The sequence below is a fragment of the Puma concolor genome, chromosome C1 (assembly GCF_028749965.1).
Source record: "Puma concolor isolate L17-30 chromosome C1, mPumCon1.1.hap2, whole genome shotgun sequence".
Taxonomy (NCBI): Eukaryota; Metazoa; Chordata; class Mammalia; order Carnivora; family Felidae; genus Puma; species Puma concolor.
The window spans coordinates 136,918,660-136,941,524 of NC_141674.1; the positions used below are offsets into that span (position 1 = coordinate 136,918,660).

At 37.6% G+C, this 22,865-nt stretch overlaps 2 long non-coding RNA genes across 2 annotated transcripts in view; both read left to right on the forward strand.

The window, feature by feature from the left end:
* The window catches only part of LOC147578456 (uncharacterized), a 37,666-nt gene extending 28,120 nt beyond the window's left edge, over positions 1-9,546 (forward strand). The window contains exon 4 of the long non-coding RNA XR_015254280.1: positions 7,005-9,546. This is a non-coding gene — a long non-coding RNA (uncharacterized LOC147578456). The remainder of the gene's footprint in view (positions 1-7,004) is intronic.
* The window catches only part of LOC147578455 (uncharacterized), a 128,034-nt gene that overhangs the window by 96,872 nt on the left and 8,297 nt on the right, over positions 1-22,865 (forward strand). The window lies entirely within an intron of this gene.

A 22,865-nucleotide genomic window follows, 5' to 3' on the forward strand; every position in this document is an offset into this window, starting at 1 on the left:
CAGGGTCTCATCAAGGAAGAGAACTTCTGAGATGTCCCATGTCTCAATCTTTGTCCCCCAAGTTCACACAAGTTGCTTGAGTCCTGCCTGCCAAGCCCATTCCGAAATTCCAAATTTCTCTTTCTAACTTCTTTCTAGCCTTTACTCAGATCACTGAACGCAATCCTGCTGGTCCCATGGTCCACTGGGGTCATGGGAATCTCTGAGAGGCCCTTTGCTATAGCTTTGGTTATACTTAAACACATGAGAATTATTATTTTGTTGTTGTTGTTTGTGTGTGTGTGTGTGTGTGTGTGTGTGAGAGAGAGAGAGAGAGAGAGAGAGAGAGAGAGAGAGAACAGGTGTGAGTCAGGGAGGGGCAGAGGTAAAGAGAGAAAGAAAATCCCAAGCAGGCTCCATGCTTAGTGTGGAGCCCAACACAGGGCTCCGATCCCACCACTTATAGATGACTGAGTCTCCCAGGTGCCACACACATGAGAATCATTCTACTGTCATCAGATGCAAAAAACTTTCTGAGCTGACCTGGGTCCACCTGCTTGGCCTCACCTCTCAGTCTGTGGTCTGCTGACATCTCAGATTCCATCTGGAAAGGGCACTGGTCTCCCCACACTTAATTCCCAGCCTACTCTAGGAGTAGGCTGTCCTTTTCTTACTAGAAACTGACTGGGTAGAGGAGGAAAGGGAAATGGAAAACTGTCTTAGGCACCCATTCATATCTTAGCTTTTAAAGTATACTCTATAATCCTCTAGGGAATTTTGTCTTTCAACTTCAAATATGATATCTTGGTTCTAACTCATGAGTGAATACATTTCTATTATCTGGGGTTTATTTTTTGATTTTTAATGTTTATTTATTTTTGAGAGACAGAGAGACAGAGCATGAGTGGGGGAGTGGCAGAGAGAGAGGGAGACAGAATCTGAAGTAGGCTCCAGGCTCTGTCAGCACAGAGCCCGATGCAGGGCTTGAACCCATGAACTCTGAAATCATGACCTGAGCCAAAGTCGGCCACTTACCCAACTGAGCCACCCAGGAGCCGCTGTTATCTGGGGGTTATTGAGCTGCTTCATCCTGAAGAAAATGTAAGAATAGACTTGTTTAGTTTCATTATTTTTTTCTTTACGTTGTGGTGGCATACCTTCCCAGAAGTAAAACCATAGATGACCTTAATGGATTAAGTCAGAAAAACCCCAGGAAAATATATACAAAATATGAGTTAGCATTTCAAAATATCCCACCACAACTATTTGTGCAGTTTCATTTAATGCTGTCCCTCCTGATAAAATATAAGCTGGACAAAAGCACAGATATCTTTTTGCTTATTGCTCTGTCTCTAGCTCCTTGTACATTGCCTGAAACATACCAACTACTCAGTACATGCTGTTCAATAAATGAAGAAATAAAACGACAAATAAAAAACACCTAAAATGCTGTTACTATTCTGTGACATGCCCTGCCATTTCCTCAAGAAGAAACTTAGGTGATTTATTTTACCCATTACTAATTCTGAAAACTACTGGTTGCAATCAATTTTTGGTGAGCCTTTTCTTTCTTCCCTGGTTTTGCAAACTTAATACATTCTTAATACAAAATGAGGTGAAATTTACAAATACAAAATTAGACCGTTAGGCTTTTTTTTTTAAACCACTGTTGATCTGAGTGAGATTTGAACATATCTCTTGAGAGAAACTAGTCATTTCAATTAATGAAGAATTTCTGGCAAATTGGTCTAGAGTCCTGCGAATGTTTTGAGTCTGACTGCACCAGATACACAAGGTTGAAATAAGAGATGAGGACTCATGGAAGTTTATTTTGCTCTTAGTATTTAGTTTTAGTTATAAAGTAAGGTTTTTTTAAAAAAAGAATGTTTTAAGGTTTTTACTTTATTCTTTGATCAAAGCAGAGGTTGAAGGTGAACTCACCTTTGATTCTTCTGAGTTGCTCTCTAAAGTCTGTTTCCATAAAAATTACCTGCTACAGATTCCTACTCCTCAGGCCCTACTTCCTGTCTGGAGTTCTCACTGACCTAAACAGAGGTTCAAGGTGTGTTGCTGAAGGGAGAAATAGAGGCTGTAGAGATCTCTCTCGTGTGTCACCCAACTGTGTGTGTGTGTGTGTGTGTGTGTGTGTGTGTGTGTGTACAGAGGTCATTAAACCACGTATTATCACCCCTGCAAAAAAAGCCATTCAGTTCTGGAAACTGAAAACTAGAGTTAATATCTTCTTCCAACTGTATAGAACATATAGATTAACAGAGAAAAATATTTCCATTCTAGTCAGTTATTCCCTAGAGATAAGACTGGTAGATTGATACAGATTGTGTATGTGTGTACGTGTGTGTATGCAAGCATGTGTGTGTGTGTGTGTGTGTGTGTGTGTGTGTGTACGGGGGCAATCTATATAACTAGCATCAAAGTGATATAGTTAGCAGCAACAGAATATAGGTGCATTTTTAATAGATCCCCCAGCATAAATGATGGCTGCTTACGCTCCTTTAATGTGGATCTAATTTGGATATTCCTCTCAAGGTAAATGTCAATTTCATCATCAAGGCATAACTTGATCAAATAATATAAAATACAACTTTGAAAAAACATTAAACACTTATTGAACACACATTAGATAAAACTGTAGCTAGTCAACATTTATTAAATACCAAGTCATAGTTCCACTTTCCTTTTTGATAGTTTCTTTTTGATAGTTCTTTGATATAGTTGAAAGCTCATGTCTAGAAAAAATCAGGTGGGATATTGAGGACTCAGCAAATAAATTTTATTTACAGAGGAAGTCAGTCAACATGATTTGGTATTCCTAAAATAATTGCCTAGTACCTTTACTACAGCTTAAGTAGATGCAGAGGAGAAACTTCCCTGGATGTTTCTATTGATGTTTATGTGTTAGGATAATTCCAGAGGCTTCTTCTCAGTGTTGGGAAAAGGCCACATTGTTTTAAATTCCTGCATATCTTTCCCACATTAGTTCCTCTAAAGGGAAAAGTATACTAATTATTCATTCATATTTGGAATACTTTAAATTGCAGAAGCTATCAGTAATAGTTTATTAAAAGAAATAAAAATAGTTATATGAACACCACGTCAGTCTTGAGCAACAGATCAAATTTGAAAAGTTTTAGTCTGTTGTGGCATTGACATTTCTAAAGCAGTCACCATGAAGTACAACTCAAAATGCAGGTTTTAGGAAAGACCGCAAAATACATATTTATATTATAGTTTCCTCACCATTCCCTATTGTTATGGGCATTTGTCCTGCCTTTCCCATTTTGAAAGAGAAAAGCCAAGAAGAAAGCCATGGTTTTTGAAGCATCTATTTTAGGTATGTGGATGGTTTTTAATAAGGCATGTTCCCTTCCTTCCTGCATTGCTTTCTTTTATTTTCATGCCTATAAGAATACTACGATTTCCAGAGCTCACTTGCAACCTTTATCATCAGCTGAAAGTAAGTATCACCTTGTGGGCTGACCACGTAAAAAAAATAATGAAAAATTCTCTGTGAATTGGGTGTGCTCATATGCTTTTCCTTCCAAGGATCATAGGCCTTCATCTTTGGAGGGGAGCCTTGTCAAATGTTATCTTCAAGATCAGGGAAATCATATGCTGCTAGTGTATTGAAATCTCTACTAGTTTGTTCATTACCTTTTTTTTTCTTTGCAAAATTTTCCCTTCTTCTGTCCCCTTCCCCTCTCTCCCCTCACACTTACAGAGCCGAAGTAGTGGCAACCAGCAGAACTTTAGTTTTAATATTCACGGCTCCAGGAATCTGTGATTGTCGTAGTGCACATCTAAATGGAATTTAAATAATGCCACTCAACCTTCTGAACATGTGGCACTTACTTTTCTTGCTATTAAGAGATGGGGAAAAGATTGAAACGAGAAGCTACGAGATGCATTTGACCTTTTCCCAAGGATATAAAATCCAGTTATTCATACTGATAATTATGACAAGATCACTAAGATCCATGCGTTATGTCTTCTATGTGGCGAAAGTAAAGAACATTTGTTTTGGCTAGAATTATAACCAAATCCCATTAAACAAAGTTGACTCTAGTCTTAGCCTTGATATACTGTGTTAGAAATGCCAGCATTTATGATTGAATTATTTTAATTAAACTTTAAAATTTTTGATTAGGACTGGGATCAGAAAAATCTGTGTTTGATTTATGCCAGGAAATATTCAGTCACACTTTGGGCTGAATTGAATGCATATACCACTGCCTTCCACTCATCCCCACTATCTACATATACTGTGAACAAAATCTAATTCACTTAGGTTCATTTAATGTTGAGGAGAACAAGCTGATATCAAATTCATGTTTGAATTCAGTCTGTATATTGTTCGTTAATTCAACCAAGTATTAATGGCCCATTCTGTACCTAACACTCCTGTGGGATCAGAAGGCCGAAGGACAGAATAGAGCCTGTGTGTGTGTGTGTGTGTGTGTGTGTGTGTGTGTGTGGTGTGTCTTGTGTGCATGCATGGGCACATACACGCATGTGTGTAATGTGAGTGAAAAAGACCCCCTGATGTGAGAACCTGCATTCTAGAAGGCAGACAGCATTTTTCAAAGGATTACAGAGATCTATAAGAAAGTATCAATCCATGTTGGCATAAGAGCTTTAAAGGAGAAGAAGAAAATGTTAGGAGAGTATTGCCTAATTAGGGAGGTCAGGAATTACTCCTCAGAGGAAGTCAGGACTGAACTGACATCTAAATGAACAGTAGGAGTTCTGGCATGAAGGAGATTGAGGGACAGGAGGAAGGAGCAATGACCCAGCTCTGGGATGAGGAAATGTGAGGCGTGAGAAGCAGGCAGAGGGCAGGCTATGGGTTTTAGCCTTCATGCTGAATGCAACGGGCAGCCACTGACATCTGAATCAGGAGAAAGGGGAAAGGACACAAGAAAAGAATAGAGCATTCCTCAGCTGCATTTCGGAGAGAACATTCTGATTGTGCTATGGGAAACCACACTGACTGTAAACGAATACTTTTAACAGGAGTTTGCTCCAGTACTCCAAGAAGGAGGGGAATGAGAGTTTGTATTGGGATGATGATGTGGAAAAAAAAGAGAGAAGAAAGGAATCAATACACAATTATTTATGATAAAATTATAATAAACCAATAATATTAGTGTATTATAAACAACAAATGTTGATTTATTATTTATAAATATAAACAATATCTCTATTATTAATATAAATATTCATATATACTATTCAGGGAGTTTGATTGGATTAGGAGTTTGGGAGAGGACATGTTATGGGATGCCACTGAGGGGCACCTGGGTGGCTCAGTCGGTTAAGTGTCTGACTCTTGATTTGGGCTTAGGTCATGATCTCACGGTTTGCGGGTTCGAGCTCTGCATTTGGCTCCGCACTGCACTGACAGTGCAGAGCCTGCTTTGGATTCTCTCCCCCGCCCCTCTCTGCCCTTCCCCCCAAAATAAATAAATAAATACATAATCTTAAAAAACAAGATGCCCTGGATTCATTGATTGTACAATTGGTACTCTGTGATGCTCTTCAATGAGGAAAGAGACAGGAGCCGAGGAAGAGGGCCAGGATTGGAGTAAAACCATATGTGTGGTATGGCCCATGGCCTTTGAAATATCCAAATGAAAATATCCAGAGAGCAGTGGGTAATGAGGCCTGGAGCTCAGAGGAGGGAGCTAGACCACAGATAAGCGCGTGCACAGCTTTTGTGTGCAGGTGGTGTGGATAAGGTTGCCTAAGGAGAGGATAGAGGGTAAAGAGGAGGGGGACACAGTCTGCCCAGGACACTGCACATATTGCAATTATAAGAAAGAGGTAAAGGCCAAAAAGTCAAACCAAGTGGTCAGGAACGTGGGAGGAAAAGAAAAAAAGTATAATGTTATTGTCATACGGAGGTAGGAGAATGTTTCAAGATGGAGGGAAAAAGGGGCACCTGGGCGCTCAGCGGGATAAATATCTGACTCTGGGTTTCACTCAGGTCATGATCCCAGGGTCATGGGTCAGAGCTGAGCCCAAAGCCTGTTGAAGATTCTCTCTCCTTCACTCTGCCCCTCTCTCCCATGCTCTCTCACTCTCTAAAATAAAAAAATAAAATAAAATAAAATACTTTACTTAAAAATATGGAGGAAAATGAAAATACAACATAATAAATTGCTATGTATCCTGAGGTAAAACTGAATTCATATTTCTTTATTGGCTCCGTTAGTGGTAGTGGTAGATGCTAAAAAAATGTCTAATGATACCATTTTAACTTGAGACAGATAAACAGAATCAGGTATGTAGTGTGTGGAGGAATGAAGTCAATATTATTGCTGAACAAATGGATGCATCTCAGGTATGAAATAAAAACCAGAAAGGGGCGCCTGGGTGGCGCAGTCGGTTAAGCGTCCGACTTCAGCCAGGTCACGATCTCGCGGTCCGTGAGTTCGAGCCCCGCGTCGGGCTCTGGGCTGATGGCTCAGAGCCTGGAGCCTGTTTCCGATTCTGTGTCTCCCTCTCTCTCTGCCCCTCCCCCGTTCATGCTCTGTCTCTCTCTGTCCCAAAAAAAAAATAAAAAAAAAACAAAAACCAGAAAGCTCTGAATTAGAAAAAAAAAAAAACAACTTAGGTCTTGTCCTGCTCGGGGTCATGTGGTATTAAAACCCCTAGGACCTTCCTTTTCCATAAGATAGAAGGGCTTATGCCTTGACAGGAAGACTTCCAAGATAACTTTTCATCTAAAGTCCTGTGACTCTTTTCAGCTAACTCTGCTCAAAACAGTGGAGCAGATTTTTTTCTCTGAAAAAAAAAATGGCCTTTTCGAAAAACCTATTGCCATCGACGTTGATTTTAAACTGTGTCAATAATATTTGAAGAAGGGGAATCTTACGACACGGTGCCCTATTTCACATCCTCTGGCAGCATACCTATCTGCCATTGCCGTGGTAGCCAGCTAGCTCAGGTGCACCTGGTAATATCTAGCCTCAGCTGCATCCTGTTTCTCTTGTTTTCTACCCTAGGGTTTCTCTACAGCCTTCGAGTTAAAGGCTGAGTTTGTGAACATCTGGAAGTGTAGGCAATTCACATCCTCAAGGGTACTTTGACCACTAGGGCGTGGGAACCACAAAGGAATACTCTCCTCTCCGCTGGCCTCCGGTAAGCAATCCCATGGTGAACTACTTCGACATGATTTCCCTCAGCGTCCCCCACAACACTGAGCCCCGGTCTCCACAGTGGTAATCAGTTCCCTGTTACTTTTCCTGCCCCTCGTCCGTTTTGCTTTCTCCACTTCCCATCCCTATTGTTCTTTGGGGGGGATTTCCCGAAATAAAGGACCTGACCTAAAACCCTTTTCAGGAGGCTGCTTTTTGGAAGAACCCAAGTGAAGGAGAATTTTGTTTGGGTTGATATGGGTTCACAGAATTGACTTTACCCAATTAAGATATTTCTGAAATTTTATGGGTAATTCAAAACATTCTAAACAGTATTTTGCTCATTGATTGACATTTCGGTTTTAGAAATGTTTTCTCATTATTTTGTTGTCAAACTTAAATTGGCATAGTCTTCTAACTCTTTTAGCATTTTACCTAGGATATCTTCCAGCTTTTATACCAAAGAATCATCTGTAAATAAGTATTCAAATGTATTAGCAATGTAGTTATTTAAAGGAACTATTTAAGAAATAATTTCTGGGCACCTGGTGGGCTCAGTCATTTGAGCATCTGACTCTTGATTTCGGCACAGTTCATGATCCCACGGTTTGTGATATCTAACCCTGCATCGGGCTCTGACAGCATGGAACCTGCTTTAGATTCTCTCTCTCTCTCTCTCTCTCTCTCTCTCTCTCTCTGCCCCTTCCCCACTCATGCTCATGCTCTAGTGCTCTCTCTCTCAAAATAAATAAACATTTAAAAGAAAGAAAGAATTTCTTTGCTAGTCACAGCACAGTTACTTGCTAGCATGTGTATTTTCATAAATTTTATCTTGGATTATCATTTTGTTATGTCAGGTTTATATAGATTTTAATCCTTGTTGCTAATGCCCTTCACTTGAACGTAGAAATTGTGTTCCCATTTTCATAGTAATGATAATGCTTTTCCCTGATCCACAGATTTGTTAAAGTAAGTAGTATATACACATAGAAGTTTCTTTTTTATTGGGAAAAAATAAGTATTTTTCTTCTGCTATTCCCTCACCCATTAATCACAATACAATATATGCTATTAATTATGCTTAAATGCAGTTTGCTTATATAATTTGTGAACATCCAATAACTCAAGACTTTCAAATTATTTGTCTTCTGTGTAGACATTTTGATTACTAAAACATTCCTAAAGCTAGGAGAAGGAATAATAACATAGGATTAAAACTATGAATCACCTTTTGATTAAATACTCGGCAGTCTTTGTTGCTAAATCTTCACTCAGAGAATGACTTAAGTCTCATTTTGAACTTGTACATTTTAATTCCATATTGATCACCATAACCTAGTAAAAGCAATACATATTCACTCACATCACAGTTTGACTTTAAACTGGATATTGATGCTTTATTATAGCAACAGTGGTCTCTAAGTGAGCAGCTCCAAAAGATAAGACTGAGGGAACAAAATAGGCAACATAAGGTGGACAGTGGCATTGGTGACAATCTCCTTTCAATGTTAAATTTGCTATATCTCTTGAGTTCATATGTTCACTCAGCTCCACCTCTATTTGAGTGACAGACTTCAGCTCATAACGTTTTATATTGGCAATAATAGAAATAATACATGTGTATATATAAAGATGTTTATATTTTAAAGTCTTTCATGTGCATTATCTTATTTGACTTGAAAAATGATCTTTTAATGCAGGAGAAGGAGGTGTAATCAGTTCCATTTAGGCTTAGAGAAATGGTGTTGTGTATGACCAAATTAAACCACGACTAAATGTAAAGTTGGGAACCAGGTGTTCTGTTTCCTGGTCCAGTGAGCCTCCCAGAATATGCCTGTGTCCTGATTTATACTCTAACTAGGCCATTGTCTTCTCAATTAGGGTCTTGTCCTGTCTCCTACTCTTCCATTCTTCCCTCCTCTACCTTTCTCAACAAATGGTAAGATATGTACTGGGAGCTGCTTGGGACCAGCTGTATTCTTTGCTTTCTTATTCAACCTGAATTTTGCATAGGATCTTTCTGTGATGGTTAATTTTATGTGCCTACTTGGTGAGACTATGGTGCCCAGTTATTTAATCAGAACCAAATGTAGATATTGCTAGATTGTGGTTAATATCTATAATCAGTTGACTTTGAGCAAAGCAGATTATCCTAGATAATGGAGATGGGTCTCATCTATTTGAAATATAATTGTAAAATATAAATGTACACATACACACACAAATGGTGGAAATATAGAAATGTTTTTCTGGAGAACCCTGACTGAAACACTGGCCTTATATTTGCCCTGGAATATCAAAATCATAAAATTATACTCCATCAATATTTTACTGTTCCTTAAAGGATCTCTATATATTTGCTCTTTATTTTCCCTCCTCCTTGCCAAAATTTAAATTTCCATTCGTGCTCCTGGATTCCATAATTTTCTTCATTACAGGACCTGTTCTACCTATCTATTGTCTCTTGCAATACTAGTCTTTCCATTTCTCCATGAGTGAACATAATCCTAATGTATAGGACAGAATAGTTATTAGTTGGCTCCTTTCAATCTTCCTATCAGCAAAATGAGAGACCATTCAAATCATACTCCAAATATCTTACTGTTAGCCAGATGGACACATATACATATACACATACTAAGTTCTAACAAATATATTTTATTTCATTTTTAGTTTCAATCCTGTATTCCAACCTATTTATATTTTTGCAACAGAAGGCTAAAAAGCAAGAAATCAACTATGAAATAAATCACAAATACTGGCTTTCATAATTAGGTATTGAATACTTTCATCCTTATGGCTTTGCATACTAGTAATTCTGTAATCTCTAGGCATCATTTTTTTTTTTTTAATTTACCATAGCATATTGTCCTAGGTAGCTAGGAATTTTTGGTTGCCTACTCAAATTCATATGGATGTTCTACATGCAACTCAACTAAAACCTTATCAAAATTTAACTCTCAATTTTTCCTTCCAAACTTTAGGTTACTTTTCTTATATATTTGGTTAATGGCAATATCATTCATATTTCTCAATGACTCTTGAATATACATTTTCCTATATGTGCCCAGTTTGACCCCAGTCCTGCCAATTCCTTTTCCTTACTAAATGCACCATACTCTTTTCATGCTCTTCTATGCTTTTTTTCAACACCAATTCATTCATTTAATAAATATCCGTTGAATGTGTTATCTGTGTCAGACATGGTTGTATGTGGCCAGGATACACCAGGGAATAAAGCAAAGAAGTGGACCTTACTACGTTGCAGAAAGATAAGGCAAATAATAAACAATTAGTATGATTAGGGGCACCTGAGTGGCTTAGTCAGTTAAGCATCCGACTCTTGGTTTTGGTTGAGGTCATGATCTGATGGTTTGTAGGTGTGAGCTTTGCATCGGGGTCTCGGGGTCTATACTGACAGTGTGGAGCCGGCTTGGTATTCTTTCTCTCTCTCAATCTTTCTCTCTCTTTCTCTCCCTTTCTCTCTCTCTCTCTCTCTTTCTCTGCCACTCTCTGGCCCATGCTTTCTCTCTCTTTCTCCAAAGAAAAAATAAATAAGTAAATAAACTTTAAAAAACACCAATTAATATAATTAAACAAGTAAATCATATATGTTAGAAGATGACTTTTTCTGGAAGGAAGGAAGGAAGAAAGAAAGAGAACAGGGCAAGCTCTTCCCCCGCCGACCCTGGGATTTGGGTAGCTAAATACGTATTTAATAAACATTTATTACATTAGTGGTTGACTGAATGAATAGTACTTTAAACTTCAGTATGTCTTGTGTTCAATATCCTACAAGAAATGAATTATGCATAAATAGGACTTAGTTCATCTGTTTGTTTGCTTTGGTTGCGTGAGGATTTGTTTTGTCTTGTTGTCTGTTTGCTTCTTTGGTAGAATAAATGGGTGAGGGCTCAGAAGATGCTGACAGTTTAACATAACAAGTGCGTTGTTAAAAAAAAAAAAAAGGTAATGTGCCCCTCTAGTTCTCCCTCCCTCCTTCTCTTCCTTCTTCCTTCCTTCATTTAATTTAGCAAGAAACTAAGTCATTCCTACTATGATGTAGGAATCATGCTTGGCATTAGAGATGCAAGACTTATTAATAAACAGCCACTGAACTTAAAGGATCTCCCAGTCACGTGGGGAGACACATATATACAGTCAGGGAAGGAGCCCTGGTAGGTGAGAGCCAGGGTTCTGGAGCTATGCTCTGGCTGGATTACTGTCTCTAAGCCTCAGTCTCCTTTTGTAAAAAATAGGGGTAAGAATAGGACCTATGCCGGAGGCTATATTAGGATTCCATGAGTTACTATTGGTAAGCTGCATAGAAAAGTAGTTGGTATACAATACTTACTTAATAAGTTTTCGCTTACTTTATTTTTTATTATAAGGACAATATGCTACAGTAAATTCAAAGAAGGAAGCATGCCTAGAGATTATAGAAGGCTACATGTGGTAGAACTAAAAGTAGAGGGATGATTCTTTGTTGTCTGTAAATTAAGAAGTGAAATGAGGTTCCTGGAGACGAGGATGGGGATCAGGTTAGTCGTGAGGCTCAAAGAGCAAGTTTGGGAATAGCCCTCAGTGAAGAATGAAAGCAAGACATGCTGAAGGGCTAGAAGTACTATTGGTAGCACTGTCTGGAAAATATATCTGGCAAGGAAACAGGCTGTCTGTAAAGTCATGAACGAATTAGTGGAGTTTTCACTTTAGCCATTGAAGTACCACTGAACACAATTAGCAGATTATTTCTCACGAAATGTCATGGCTAGCACTTATAATTGTAATCGTCAACTTTACAGTGCTGGTTGTTGTTTGGAATTTGAGAAACTTGGAGTTTGTAATTAAAATATTACAGCAGTTTTGTGAATTGTAGTAGATGTTTATGTGTATAAACTTATATTTTCTTACCTGTAAAATGGTTCTGATACTATTAAAGTATATTCTCACTTTAACCTTGTTTCTGGTTAAATTTTCAAGCTGTAGAATTTCATGTGTTATAATTTCTGTGTGGCAGGTTTTCTCAGGGGATATAGTTGAGTTCATGCACACTTTTATATGATGTGCCGTTATTAACACTACTTTCAATAAATTAGATAATACATTGCATTGCTACATTTCACTGTTAACATAGAACTGGAAAATAAGGGTTTTTTTCCTAAAAATAAAGGGAACAGTGATTTGTTTCCTACATAAAGTATTCTTAACTTGCATGTGCACGCGCGCACACACACACACACACACACACACACACACATACACACACACAGGTCCATGAATGCATATATTTGTGTTCAAAGAATAAAAAAAGATTTAGAAAAGAGGGCAGACTTGCTAGGATTTTAAATCAATATTTGTATGACACCTTTTTATCTACTGCCGTTAAGAAATAAAAACACATTAAACTTTTTAATAAAAGTAAGTTAGAGTAACTGAGAACATTTTCAATCACATAATAAAGATTTGTTTCAGACATAAACAATGACTTTCTGTGAGCTCTGCCCTGACCTCTAAAGAATTCAGAGTGACATTCACTATCCAACAGGGTTTTTCCTTCCGAAAACACAGCCCACCAAGCATCCCCTCGTCTTTGGTTCCTGCGTTAAGACACCAGGCAAGCATGAGAAACCAAAACAGGCTGGCTGAGGCTTGGTAAAGAAGACAGTGCAGAGGACAGGAAGGCTTAAGGCAGAATTTTCCTAGAAGCCCGTAGCTGCCGAACCAGGCCTTCAGATCCTGACCCTTTTCTGGGAAGGGACCAGTAGGAGCTGGGTAGGGGTAAAGAGGAAAAACATGGGAGATGATCAGAGAGCAATCAGACCACATCCCCAAGCTCTACATAGTAATGTATCAACATTCATTCATTAATCCACAAATCTTTGCATGCCAGGCATGGTTTTTGGTAATAAGATACAATACTGAATAAAACAAAGTCCCTGCCCTCAGCCTAGTTCAAGAGACAGACAAGGAACAAATAACGATGTCATAAGTCATGTGGTGATACCTACTATGGAGAAAAAGCAAAATAAAAAAAGAGGAACTTTTGGGATGGGTTTCGACTTGCCAGGGCATTACGTTCAATTTTTATTTCACAAGACATTAAGTAAATTTTTAGTATAAGCATGTCCTGTGCAATATTGGGGATTATTAACTTTTTTAGTAGAAGTATGTCTTGTGTATTATTTGGGATATATTTATGCTTAAAAAATGAAGTATTTATTGTTTATCTGAAATATAAATATAACTAGGTGCTCCTCCACCCCCAATCTTGCAACCTTATTAGAATTAGAAGTGGGAGAGAGATTTTATTTTTACATTGAGTAGTCAAGGAAGCCTTTTGATAGTACTACAGAAAAGCAGGACCTAAAGGAAGTATGTCACTCCTATGTGGATCCTGAAGAACTTAACAGAAGACTTTGGGGGAGGGGAAGGGAAAAAAAAAAGGTTAGAGAGGGAGGGAGCCAAAACATAAGAGACTGTTAAAAACTGAGAACAAACTGAGGGTTGATGGGTGGTGGGAGGGAGGGGAGGGGGGGTGAGGTGTATTGAGGAGGGCACCTTTTGGGATGAGCACTGGGTGTTGTATGGAAACCAATTTGATAATAAATTTCATATTAAAAAAAAAAGAGTGGTGTTCCCCTGAGAGACAGTGTGTGAGTGAAAAGGCCCTGAGGCTAGAGGTGTTCCTGAGAGACCAGTGTAGATGATGGGGGCTGAGAAACGAGTTGTAAAATTCAGGGGGATGAGCTCAGACAGTTGGATAAGGAGCCACATCCTGTAGGTTTTATAGGAGAGCAGAAGAACTTTGGCATTCACTCCAAAAAGGATGAGAAGTCACTGGAAAATTTAGGTCAGGAAATGCCATAATCTACTTTGAATTTTAAAAGGGTACGCCTGCTAAGAAGAACAGAGAGTGGGACTAAGAAGAGAGGTGGAAGCAGGGAAACCAGTCAGGAGTCAATTGCAAAAACTCAAAGAAAGAAGTGACTGTGGTTTTGTAGGAGTGTGGTAGCAATGGAGGAAAAGAAAATGGGACATTTTCTGAATAGATTTTGAATACCTCTGGGTAGAACCCATAGGATATGTTGACAAAGTGCATGTTGTGTGATTTGTGGGAAAGAAGGCAAGGATACCTGTCATGGGTTTGGCCTGAGCAATGAGAAGAATGGGAGATTGGAGTGGATATGAATGTAGGAGCAGGCTAAGGAAGGTTATGTGTTTTAGAGGGCAGTCTGAAGCATGTTTTTAAGGAGTTGGGTTTGTAGTTCACATGGAGATCACTAACAGGCAATAGTATACATACATCTGATGCTTAGGGGGAGATCAGGAATGCAGACATACGTGCGAGTTGTCAACAAATGGATGTTATATGAAGTCATGAAATTAGTGGAATCACCTCAAGAAGAGAGAGGATCCAAGGCTTGACCTCTGGACACTACCACAGGTAGAAGCATAGTAAATAAAAGAAACATTGAAGAAGAAGCATTTAGAGACATAAGAGGAAAATTGAAGGAGAGAAGTGTCAAAGAAAGCGAGGGAAGAATAGTGTGTTAAGGAAGAAAGATAATCAGTTATGTTAGATGCTATTGATCTTTTGAATTACAGTAAGAGTACCCCCAAGGTCTTTTAACTATATTGGTTTCACTCAAAATACAATAAAAGATGAGATCTATGTATCATGATATCTGCGATGGGGCTTTTAATCCCTTCTTTCTTTCTTTAGCTCCATCTTTCTAGATTGGAAGTATTTTGGTAAACAATTCAGCAATACAAGAGGACAAGTATGAGTCAATATTGGCAATTCCTGCTGTTTAATTCACTATACTTGTATTTGTTTTATATTCGGTTAACTTTCACCACCTCCTGGACTCTCCAGGTCTTTTGCTAATACATCCTATTTTTTTTTAAGTTTTTTTTAACGTTTACTTATTTTTGGGACAGAGAGAGACAGAGCATGAACGGGGGAGGGGCAGAGAGAGAGGGAGACACAGAATCGGAAACAGGCTCCAGGCTCCGAGCCATCAGCCCAGAGCCTGACGCGGGGCTCGAACTCACGGACCGTGAGATCGTGACCTGAGCTGAAGTCGGATGCTTAACCGACTGAGCCACCCAGGCGCCCCAATACATCCTATTTTTAATCTGAATCTCTATTTTGAATCTACCTATCTTTTATTTGATTTTTCTGTGCTCACCACAAAGTCATTCACCTTTGTAAATACATATACGAACGCAGGGCCAAGCTAAAGTTTGACTTCCCTGACCATGCCTCCACTTGTTATAGCTAATAATACACCTTGATCTAAAAAGTATCTAAACCTTATTTCCTTGAAATAAAAACTTCCATCTATTCAGTGATCTACTCCCTGTGTTCTGCTAGCTGATCCAAAGAACAAGTCCAAATTAATGTTTTGAACATCTAGTAGCCTAATAGCCTCCATTTCATAATGCTACACGTTAAAGGAAGCACAGAGTAGCTACTGAAGAAAAAAAGTTGAATTATATCTCAATGAGAAGTCAGGTATGAGGACAAATTTGATGGGGAGGCAGTTTGGAGTCGGTCTTGGAAAAGTCATCCTCAACTCATGGAAAGTACACAGTTGCCCACTTTTCAGCATGGTGTTGCCCCTCTATGTATGAAAGAATTACCTAATTCTTTTCCTCAATTCAAGCGAAACATATAATGTGAAAAATGTTTTAGGATTATTTTTTTGTTTTATTTAGAAAAAATGAATCAACTATTTTCTCTACACACTCCTATAGTTCCTATTTAGTGTGTGTGTGTATGTGCGTGCGTGTGTGTGTGTGTGTGTGTTCTGCTAACAAGAATATACTTATTTAATGAAAAGGACAGTTACAGTTAAAAATTAAGTCATATTCACATTTGTGTTCTCAAAAAAGCAAGCATGGAGCCGGATTATCAACCATCTGATGTGGAGTGTAGATGTGAGCAGGGGTTCGTTTACTAGCCTCACTGAGCCACCAGGAAATCCACTTCTGGCTCTGCGGTATGTCTGTGCCTAGCGTGGGTAATCTGAGCTGCTCGCGCGTTCACCTCTAACTAGTCAATGGAGTCAGGCAATCAGACTCTACGAGCTGCAAAATGTCACCTTTGTTGAACCTGAAGGCCCTTAATATCGGGTCCTACTTAAATAAAACGCGATGCTCAGTTGCTTATCTGTTTCCTTCCAAACGCTCAGAACCTCACAAGTTAGTCGGCAAAATAGGGTTGAAAATTTGGCCACGTTTCTAGAACATCCGCCCCTGGTGCTCGCCAAAAATATCAAAACAGCGGACTTTCTTGTGGTACTCAGGCTCTTCTGATTTCAGGCCCAGTTAAATACGAAGCACTTTCTTCTTCCTTTTTGGGTGGGAAAGTAGGGTATGAGAAAACTAGAGGAAGATGGAATATCTAGACATTTAGAAATTAATCTTTTCATATTTTCAGCTCCTTGACTGAAAGTAATGTAAAGTAATGAGTTGGAATGTTTTTTTGTGTGAAGTAAAAAGAGAGCACAGAAAAAAAAAATGGAGGCAATCTCCGTGCCAAGACCAAAGGGTAATTTTGTGTCCTGGCAGTTCAGGTTGTGGGTTGCTTTGCCACAACTATGCTTCCACTGCTATTCCTTAGTCTGCTCAGAGTTCTACCCTGACTAGTGCCCACATAATCTAATAATGAGCAGATGCTCCTGCTGTGAACATTGCTCTTATATGATGATTTCGGAGGAGAATTTAACTGTTTCATGATCCCACGAGACCATGGAATGGAAAGGAAAAAAAAAAAAAGAAGAGTAACACAACTTCCTAAAATAATTAATATAGCTTACAAACATACCTAATGTACAAAAAGGGACCTGAACCAACAATTAAAAACAAAACAAAGCAAAGTAAACACATAAGAGAGAGAATAGTGTTTTAGAAAACTTTCTTTTTTACTTTCTTTAATGTTTAAGGATCTTGGTGGTATTATTCAAAGTATCTTGGTTTCATTAGGCACCATTGATCAAAGAAATCACATAGTTTGTCAGAGGTAAGATATTTCCATGCTGCACGTAGTTGAGTGATACATGTTCAGATTTCAATGTCTAGCAGGAAGTGGTACCTGGCTAAATGATGGTTCCAGGAGCAAGGAGCAAGGTTTTGATTTTGAAGAAGCAAAAATACATGTAAATGATATGTAGTTATTTAAAGAAAAACTTTCTAGCATCTATGGACACGTCAGGAACAATAGGTATTCCAGAAATCTAGAGAATAAATTGTGCTTAAGAAGTTTGCTTAAAAATATCTCCTTAGGCTATAAATTGTGAATTTTATTTTATTGTTTAATTTTTTTTTATGTTTATTCATTTTTGAAAGACAGAGAGAGACAGAGCACAAGCAGGGGTGGGGTGGAGAGAGAGGGGGGATATAGAATCTGAAGCACGCTCCAGGCTCTGACCTGTCAGCACAGAGCCCAACGCGGGGCTCGAGCTCACGAACCGAGAGATCATGCCCTGAGAGGAAGTCGGATGCTCAACCGACTGAGCCACCCAGGCGCCCCATAAATTGTGAATTTTAATTGTGTTACTTCTACCATTACTTCTTCTGGAATCCTCTCCATAACTATAAAAGAGAGGGTGGAGAGGTTCACCCTGCAGAAGACGGCAGATCATTAGTTTGATTAACAATTTAGTTATTTGGGGGCACCTGGGTGGCTCAGTCAGTTAAGCATCCAACTTCAGGTCAGGTCATGATTTTGCGGTTGGCGGGTTTGAGCTCTGCTTCGGGCTCTGTGCAGACAACTCAGAGCCTGGAGCCTGTTTCAGATGCTATGTCTCCCTCTCTCTCTGCCCCTCCCCGATCTCTCTGTCTCTCTCTTTCTCTCTCAAAAATAAATAAACATTAAAAAAATTTTAATAAAATTATTTATTTATTTGATGTTTTTAAATAATTTATTTCACAATATTAATGTAATGTATGGAAATAGAAGAGGTATCTCCAGAATATATAGAATAAAATAAACATTTATTCTCATTACTCATAGTTGAACATTATTGACATTTGGGTGTTTTCTTTCTATCTTTTCAATATGTGTGTGTGTGTGTGTGTGTGTGTGTGTGTGTGTGTGTGTATAGATGTATACATAGATATATAGATATACATATATTCATCTGCGTTTTGTTTTCCCATAAAATGACATTATTTCCTCTAAAATGGTTTTCTATAGTTTTTGCTGCTGTTTTTTGCAATTTGTGTTTTGTTTTCCTATAAAATGGGATTCTATAATTTTTGCTGCTCTTTTGCAGTTAGCATGATAGTTTGAGCAGATTCCATGCTATTAAATATTCTCAAAACCATGTTTTGCAGTGGTCATATATTATTCTGTTATATGATGGACTGCAATTTATTAAATCATTTCACATTTGAAGCAATAATGATGACTCCAAAATTCTACCATCATAAATGATCATTCAATAAATAACCTTATACATAAAATTTTACAACCACTTCTCATGATATATTTTGGAAGATTTTTTTTTTCTGGTGTAACTGCCAGATCAAACTATATATTGTGAATTTTAAAATTTGATACATATTGGCAAATTGCTGTCCAGAAACATATATTCCTTGCAAAATCACTGTCTGTTTGTAATACGTGTGCATTTTAAGCCTTTCACAATGTGGTCTGTTTTCTTAGCTTTTTTTCTCACTGGGGCTTTGATGTTTCATAAGGTTTGTATTTATATTCCAGTGGTTAGCTTTATGATTATACCTCATTATAAGACCCTTAGTCTTCTCTTTTTTAAGACAGCATAGTATTTTTCTACTATGGATATTCTGGTTATCTATTGCTGCCTACCAAACCATCCTAAAACTTAGTGGTATGAAACAATATTTTATTTTATCTCACAATTTTGTGGGTAGAAATTCATATAAAGATCAGGTGGATGATACTTCTACTCTATATTTCATAAACTGGTTTCACTTGTTAATATTTACCTGATAGCTTGGCTGTCTGAAGGTTTCAAAATGGTTTAACTTACATGTTGGTGCTTTGATGGAAATGGCCAAGAGGTTGGGCTCAATTGGGATCCTCTCATTTCCCATGTAATCTGAGGACCTTTCCAAGTTGTATGTCCCTGGGGGGCGGCGGTAGTCAAACATGGCAAATCATGGTACAAATAGTATCATGTGAGCCGTGGGAGGAAGCTGAAAGGCTTCTTATGATCTTGCTTCAGTCTCAGAAGTAGTTGAATGACATTTCAACTACCTTCTATTGAGCTGAAAAATCACTGGAGTCTGACCTGATTTAAGGGGAAGGAAATTTCAATGAAAAGAGTAGAAAATAATTCATGACTATCTCTAATCTAAGCTATTCATCCTTTGGCCACAAATTATTTACTTTCTACAACATAGGAAATACTTTCATCTCCTCCCAAGACTTGCAAATTTTCACCCCCTTATTACATCTGTGTGTATTCCAGGATTATATCCACTCAATTAGGGCTATGCACTCTCTGCTCCCCATCCCTACATACAACGTTGAGGTAGAGATAGAATCAATAGACACTCAAGTCAAAAAAGGAGAACGTGAGTTACTAGTGGTTCAGAGTAATTCCAAAATTCAGCGGTTTTTATAATCTAATTCAGCTCCCTAAAAAATGATTCTTTGAGAGTCTTGACTATACCCTCTGGGTTTCTGGTTCTTGCCTCCAACTCATCCCCCCTTTTTCATTAGAAATTACAAATACTAGTATGTATGTAACTTTCTCAACATGCTTTGTAGCTATAGAATTCTTGAAGTTCAAAGATCTTTTTATTTTGTACAGTTTTTGTACATGTCAACTTCAGTCCAATCTAATAGAATCACTTTAAAAAAGCTTTTTTTAAAAAAAATATCAATTAATCATTCACTTCATTAGATAAAAGCCATGTTCACAAATCTCTTTGAGAATAGTTCCTTCTTTATCTTAGGCTTCCTGTGACATTGCTGAAGGACAATGCTTTTAAAAGTCTCATAAATACTGTCTGTGGATGAAAGTTTTCTTAATATGTACCCCTTCTGTGGTCCGTGCTTCCTCTGCCTCTCAGAACCTAACCCATTCCCTCACTGCTTTTGCAGCCAGTTCTGTGTTTCTTTAGTCTCTTCTTGGCCACCATTATCAATGGATACAGTCCATATATGGAAGGATTTCCTTTTTTCTGGCACTTTCAGAGATCTGCTACCATTAGGTATCCTGGCTCCATTTTTCATTTCTTTGCTACTACTTGTGTTGCCTCTTTCTATAAGGATGACCGATTACCCAAACACTTTGTCAGTCTCAGCTGCCTTAATCAGCACTTAGACAATTTGAAATCTGTCTCCAAATTTCCCTGGAAATGCAGTTCATAGGTTTTGTTCTTGCTGTTTTCCTTCTTGTATAGTTTCCAAGAGAGAGGAGGAAAGTTTCAGATTTAAGCTCCTACCACGTTTCTACCAGATTTAGAATTGATTTATTTTAATATTCTTATATTTGAAGAAGTCACCTTTAGAGGTGAATAACAACTTGAAAAGGGGTAAAATAGAACAATCTGAAGTAGAAAGTTTGATATTAACTTAACTGGTAACAAGTGGGACACAACTTATTGAGGCCATTTGGGTATCACAAATTGTAGTAATATCTCAACAAAGCACCCCGTTCTTCATTTCAGTAATGAGTTCAGATGGGGGTGAGAGTCAGAGATAAGATGAAAAGAAAAGAGGAAGAGGAGATAGTATAAGAGAAGGGGGACAAGATCTAACTTTTAGTTCATGAGATAAGTCAAAGTGAACTAAAGTCAAAGCAACTAAGGTGAGAAGACTAAGTCGAAATGGACTTTTTCATAAATATCACATTAATATTTGGAGAAAAAATAGCATATTTACATTAAAAGAAGCATGTGTATGTTATAAAATCCACTATAAAAGTTAAATAGTTTTAAGTTAAAACAGGAGATTCTTTCTAGAATTCTCTTTGATCTGACCTTTATATATCTGGCCCTGATCATTCAGATGTCAAATGTCACCTGATGAAGGACTTCTCTGAACTCTCAACCCAAAGTAGTCCGTGAATCTCCAGCTTATCAGTCTATTTTAGTCCGTATAGTATTTTTTGCCCTCGGAGAATTCCTTGTGTATTTTTTTTTTTATTTATCTCTTACTCCACTCATCCCAATAAATTATAAACTCCCTAAGAAAGGAAACCTGTGGGACTCTTCCTGTAATGTTTGCTCTGCGTCTAGACAGATCCTGGTGCCTAGTTGGATCGTGATTGCATTTTGTTTACGAGTGATAGAAGTGACAGAAATTTCAGACTGGTAGTAGTGGGCCACGGAGGTTTCCACTTCTGGACATCTAATAACTCTTTTCTGCTCTTAAATATACTTAGATGCCAATGGGATTTTGTTCCTTTATGTTGGCTACTTCTAGTATTTAAGAAGCTAAAGACTTTATTATTTTTCTGTTGCATTTGATCATCTTACCAGCATTCATTAATTTTAAGTGTTTTTAAGTTGTATGCTTTGTTTTCAGTGTGGTCTAGTCATAGAGATAACTTTGTTTCCTCCTTTCCAAAGGTTTTGTTTATTTTGTATAAACGATTTCACTGGCTCTTTAATTAGCCAGGACCTTCCCAACATTATTGTGCAATAATGATGATGGTGGGAAGTCTTCCTTTGTTCCTCAGCTTAATGAGAATATCTGTAGAAATTTAAAATAAGGTAAAGCTGATTAATGATTTAAAAGCTATTCTGTACAATGCTTAATAAGTAATAGGATTGCATTTTATCCAATGAAACGTCTTTATAATGGTGAGTTTGATTACTGGTACTTGTATTTGGTATTTTCACATCTGTATAACTGAGATAAGTGCACAATATTTTTTTTTTTTATTTTCTTGTTACTCTAAGCAGATTTTGATACTAAGTATTTCATTTTTTAAAATTAAAAGAGTACCTTTTATCTGTTAGGAGCTCTAGAATAAATGATACAGAGCTGATTTTGTTCTCTGAAAATTTAAACACAAATGCTCACTAGTTAAAATAAAATATTATGTTGGCCTAGAGCCATCTTTAGAGATTTTTTGGGGGTGGTGTAACATTTCCAATGTATTCAGTGGTTCCTTACATACATGGGATGCCTATTTAAAGTTGATACAATTGTGAAATATGTATTTTACCAGAGAATTGCCCAGTTCTTTCAATTTATCAAACTGATTAAGAATTATGCATTCTTACCTCTTATAACCATTTATCTAATGATTTTATTAGAAATAACATAGCTGTTAGGAGCACAAGTCTCGGAGTCAAGGCAAGGAGGTGCTACATTAAAATCCATATTTGATACATGTGGAGTTTTGTGATTATAGTAAATTAACCCCCTAATTTCAGTGGCCAAATTTGTAAAAAACAGGAAAACAAATAAGCACTTTAGAGTTTTGCTCTAAGGATTAACTAAAATAATATACAAATCTCTAAGGATCATCTGCTACAGAGAAACACACAACACATACTAACTATTTACCATTATAGTTATCATCATAATCCTTTCCCTCTCAATTTCATTTGCAAATTTATGTATGTATGTATGCATGTATTTATTTTTATTTATGTATTTCCCACTCAATTTTTTTCCATTCTTTTATACTTCTTGAATTTACTTATAATATTTCTATGATCTTCCTCTTTTATAATAAATTAATTTCTGCCCTTATCATCACTGTTATCTTTCTCCTA